Source organism: Sinocyclocheilus rhinocerous, unplaced genomic scaffold (genome assembly GCF_001515625.1).
Source record: "Sinocyclocheilus rhinocerous isolate Xijiao unplaced genomic scaffold, SAMN03320098_v1.1 scaffold1510, whole genome shotgun sequence".
In the NCBI taxonomy this organism is placed as follows: domain Eukaryota; kingdom Metazoa; phylum Chordata; class Actinopteri; order Cypriniformes; family Cyprinidae; genus Sinocyclocheilus; species Sinocyclocheilus rhinocerous.
Genome location: NW_015664185.1, coordinates 168226 through 174019, shown reverse-complemented (window position 1 = coordinate 174019; position 5794 = coordinate 168226). Strand labels below are relative to the sequence as shown.

Below are 5794 nucleotides of genomic sequence, written 5' to 3'. Positions count from 1 at the left end.
AGTATAGCAGATGCTTAAAATGATATAAATATCAGTCATCACTCTATATCTCCAATAACATTTGATTTAAAATCTTTATTCTGATCGTTGTTTGCCATTAGCTGTAATTAGAATCTACAAAAAGACTCTGCTTCCTGTCAATTTATGCTTAACTGGCAAACTGTACCGCAGTAGTTCCGATTTCAAGCCATTTGTGTGCTGTAGGCTTTGCTGTGCTAATAAGAAAGGCGTCGACAGCTCTATTCACTCAAGTGGGTTAAGCTGTGTATTTAAGTGATGTCAGGTGCACTGGCGCGGAAGCATCAGTCCCCGTTTGAAGACCGACGAGGTAAAAACCTGTGACTCTTCCTGCGTGACTCAACCGAGCAACGACACCAACAAGCCACAGTAGTATCTCTCCATTATTCTGCCTCCTTTCCTTTCCTCTCGCCACCACTTTGAACATGTGCTTCCATTATATTCATATTGTCTCTCATGGAAACATTGTCTCTCATATTGTCTCTCAATGCACTACACAACACGCAGGAGATGGCGCAATCATGCTAACCTGCGTCCTATCCACACTTCTTCTATTACACAACTTTCTTTTTCTGTGGGACTCTGGAATTGTCAGTCAGCTGTCAACAAAGCTGACTTTATTCAAGCCTTTGCTACTCAGTTAGCTCTTAGTCTCTTAGGCTTGATTGAGACCTGGATTAAACCTGAAGACACCGCAACCCCTGCTGCTCTTTCAAACATCTTCTCTTTTACCCACACCCCCTGTCAGGTTGGGAGCGGTGGGGGTACTGGTCTCCTCATTTCCAAAAGCTGGAAATACCTCACATACTCTTTTAACTTTACCAATACTTCCTTTGAATGTCATGCTGTTACAGTCACACTCCCTGTAAAAATCCACATTGTAGTTATTTATCGCCCTCCAGGTCAGCTAGGCAACTTTCTAGAAGAACTCTCTGGTACTTTTTAGTGACTTCAACATCCACCTTGAGAAGCCACATGCTGCTGACTTCCACTCTCTCCTAGCCTCGTTCGACCTTCGGCGGCTCAACACCACTGGTACCCATAAATCAGGTAACCAGCTCGACCTCATCTTTACACACAATTGTATCACAGATAACATCTTGGTCAAACCCTTGCATGTCTCAGATCATTTCATTATTACTTTTAATCTACATCTACCTACTTCTGCACCACCAATCCCTCTTCCAGTTTCGTTTAGACAAAACCTAAGGTCTATTTCTCCTTCTCGAAATTCCTCTGTGGTACCATCCTCTCTTCCCACCCCCACACACTTCTCAACCAAGTGTCTTCCTTCCTCTCACAGAACAACCAGCTGGACAATAGCCTGTATAATACCAATCCGGATTTAAAAGTGGCCATTCAACTGAAACCGCCTTGCTGTCAGTCACGGAAGCGCTACGGAGTGCAAGAGCTGAGACCAAATCTTCAGTTCTCATCCTGCTAGATCTATCTGCTGCGTTCGACACGGTTAATCATCAAATCCTTCTGTACACCCATTCATCGCTGTGCATCACTGGAACTGCACTTCACGGGTTTGAGTCTTACCTCACAGGTAGGTCCTTTAGGGTGGCTTGGGGAGAAGTAGTATCCAAATCACATCAAATGGTCACTGGGGTTCCTCAGGGATCAGTTCTTGGACAGCTCCTCTTCTCTATATACACTACATCAGTGGTTCTCAAACCTCTCCATGAAGTACCCCCAGCACTGCAAATTTTGCATGTCTCCCTATATCTGACACACCCACTTCAGGTCTTGCAGTCTCCACCAATGAGCTGATGAGTTGAATCAGGTGTGATGGATGAGGGAGACATACAAAATGTGCAGGGCTGGGGGTACTCCAGGACAGGTTTGAGAACCACTGCACTACATCATTGGGACCCATCATTCAGGCACATGGTTTTTCCTACCATTGCTATGCTGATGACTCACAGTTTAACCTAAAAAGAAACATTCTGTCATCGTTTACTCACCCTCATGTCGCATAAACACATTTCATTACACCAAATATACAAAATAATGTTCTTTTTAGCAGCATCATATGACCCCTTTAAAGATCATATTGCAATAACAGCACGATCATGCAGGTTCGCACTACACAACATCAGGAAGATTAGACCCTTCCTAACAGAGCATGCAACACAGATTCTCATCCAGGCTCTTGTCATTAGGCTAGACTATTGCAATGCTCTTCTGGCTGGACTTCCAACATGTGCAATCAGACCTCTGCAAATGATTCAAATATGATACCGTAGCTTTATAGGGTTAACAACATGCTAACTCTAATATAAAGAAGTCTGGCCTCTTGTGTGCTGCATATAGTTGCTCTCTACATATTTTCCGAAATTCATTGTATTTTACTGCCTTAAAAAGGAGTAGACTTGAAGTGCACTAGGTATTGAAGCCACAGACTCTTTCAAAAACTTTAGTCTTTTGTTCCCTTCTAGAACCTTTTTATATGCTTTCCGTACTAATTGTACCTCAACTGTAACTTCATTCCCTTCACTGATAGCTTCTTTCGGATATGCTAACCTCAGCAGAGAGCAGCCTAGCTTGGGCAAGAACCGATTCACTGGGATCTATTCGCTAACCTTTCCCATCCTCGTCTTTTCTCTTTTGTACTGGTACGTCTTTGAAATTCACAGAGCTGAGCAGAAACTCTCTGAACACACGAAGGAAGTGAAGGCAGAGCGGGTTCATCTGAGGATGACAGATTGCTCTGGGGCTGCCATTTGTAAGAAAAGACTGCAGCTTTCTGAAAGCTTCTTGTGGGATACAAAGAGATCTTGATCACTCACACATACTCTTTATCTTTTGTTGCGACTCAAAGACACACATGCATAAATGAGCTGGGAAAGACTCCCATAGTTCCCTTCAGCAACTGAATTAATCTCAAGCTCATGTGGCGTTTTAGACCAATAAACTCTGCATTCAAATACAGGAGTGAATATTTGCAATAAATTTAAAGGGATAGTTCATGCTTTCACATGAACACAATTAGCATACGCTTTTATAAAAAGCGACTTGAGCAATTCATCAAAGTGCCAACAATATACGTAATATACAATGGCAAAAATAAAAAAATACAACCCAAATATGAAAATTCAATTTACTCAGGTTGTTCCAAACCACAGTATGATTTGATTTATTTTGTGGTTAAACAAATATAAATGTTATTTAAAATGTATTTTTGGGTGAACTGTTAAAATATATATTGTTTTAGTCAACAGTTTAATATCATACTGTCATTTTTTGACCATGCTTGTAAACAAGAAACATAAATGGCAACAGTTTAACCCAATCCAAATAATAGTATATGACCAGAGACAAACTCTTTGTCCAGCAATGTTTAGTTAGACTAAGACAAAGACTCTGTTTTGTTTTGACTTGTTAGGGGAATAGTTCACAAATACTTTTACATTTTGTGTAAATGTCCTCACCCTCAGGCCATGGCAACAGTTTAACCCAATCCAAATAATAGTATATGACCAGAGACAAACTCTTTGTCCAGCAATGTTTAGTTAGACTAAGACAAAGACTCTGTTTTGTTTTGACTTGTTAGGGGAATAGTTCACAAATACTTTTACATTTTGTGTAAATGTCCTCACCCTCAGGCCATCCCAGATGTAGATGAGTTTGTTTCTTCATCAGATTTGGAGAAATGTAGCATTGCATCACTTGCATCACAGATCCTCTGCAGTGAATGGGTGCCGTCAGAATGAGAGTCAAAACAGCTGATAAAAACATCACAATAATCCATTATTAAGGCGATTAAACTTTAAACAGTCACGTCCAACTAAAATACAAGTCCATAATCCATAACAACGCTTCCTCCAGTGAAAAAGTCCATCTCCTGTTGCCTATCACATCAAAATCCAGCCACATATTTGTTTAGAGCTGTTTTGGCTTGTAAACGGTGCTTGATCTGTGCAATTTCTCTCCTGATTCAGACCAGATGACCTTTTCACTGGAGGAAGTGTTATTATAGATTATGGACTCGTATTTTAGCCAAAAGCAATGGTTTGAAGTTAAAAACGTCTTAATGGATTTGTTTCTTACAAACATGCAGCTTTTGTCGTCTCCAGATGTTAACTGGTGGACTGGAGAGGTGTGGATTACTTGTGGATTATTGTGATGTTTTTATCAGCTGTTTGGACTCTCATTCTGACGGCACCCATTCACTGCAGAGGATCCATTGATGCTACATTTCTCCAGATCTGATGAAGAAACAAAGTCATCTACATCTTGGATGACATGAGGGTGAGTAGACTTTCAACAAACTTTCATTTTTTGGTGAACTATACCTGTACGCTGCTGTATTTATCATTCAGTGTTGTATGAGTTACCGCTGAGTTCTCAAAATGTACCTCTGAGATGTTCTACCACCTCATGTCAGACACGCTGTGAGAGTCCAGAAGAAATTGACGTCAATGCATCCTTGTGGAAAATGTCCTAAAAAGCATTTCACATCATAATAAATTCAACAAAGTAAAAAATAAAGAAATAAATAAAAATCTAAATGCTGTCTATGGATACAAATGTGGAAAATAATGACAGTACAGTTTGAGAAAGCATTTTCTGCTCTGTGCCTATGACCTCATTTATCTATATTACTGCTAACGTTATGAGCCAGACTGCGTCTCTGAGATTTCTCTCACTGCACGTGAAGTATACATCACAGTCACATTATATTATGTGCAATTAGATTTGCATTTCCTGAAGGAAACAGCAGCGTTTGCTAGACACCGAAAGGATAATGTTGAAGTTTTAGTTTCTGTATAAATGAAATAAAATGTCTGTGCGGTTTAGAGGAAGCTGTAGATGGGTTAAATATACACAAGGAAAAGACCAATCACAAATATATAGTATTGTTTAAAAGTTTGGTGTAAGATTTTTTAAAATGTTTTTGAAAGAAGCCTCTTCTGCTCGCCAAGGCTGCATTTATTTGATTAAAAATACAATAAAAACAGTAATATTGTGAAATATTATTGCCATTTCAAATAACAGTTTTCTATGTGAATATATTGTAAAATGTAATTTATTGCTAATATAATTATTGTAATTTAATGTAATTTATCAAAGCTGTATTTTCAGCATCATTACTCCATTCTTCAGTGTCGCATGATCTTTCAGAAATCATTCTAATATGCTGATTTGCTGCTCAAGAAACATTTCTGATTATTATCAATGTTGAAAATAGTTGTGCTGCCCAATATTTTTGTGGAAACCGTGATACATTTTATTTTTCAGGATTCACAGATGAACAGAAAGTTCAAAAGAACAGCATTTATTTGAAATAGAAATCTTTTGTATCGTTATAAGTGTCTTTACTGTCACTTTTGATTCATTTAATGCAGCTTTGATGAATAAGTCATAAATGTACCCCAAACTATTGAAAAAAAATCTAATTATTAAAAACTGTCCTCATTGTGTTCAAAAGCCAAACCCCAAAACATCAAATGTTTTTTAGCAAACCATGTTAATGTTACTTTTTTAAAGGCTGCATTGCAAAAGATTGTAATAAATATTTATAGTGCATTCTCACTGTATTTTGCTATTATTTTCACTCTTTCCTGCTGATATCAGTCACTGTTCACTGTGAAAACAGCCTCGGTTGTGAAACTCTGCAGCAGAAATTACCCTGAACCGCTCACATGTGATGTGTGAAACAGACCTGAATCTCTCTTCAGACCGTTGTGCTGAAGGTGATTTGGAAGCACAGGTGATTCAGTTGCAAAAGATTCAGAAGCGCAGGTGATTCAGTAGCGCAGGTGATTCG

At 38.9% G+C, this 5794-nt stretch overlaps 1 pseudogene; it reads left to right on the top strand.

Annotated features, from left to right (window-relative positions):
* Positions 1-505: 505 nt before the first annotated feature.
* Positions 506-2805, top strand: LOC107729796 (uncharacterized; annotated as a pseudogene).
* The last annotated feature ends 2989 nt before the right edge of the window (positions 2806-5794 follow it).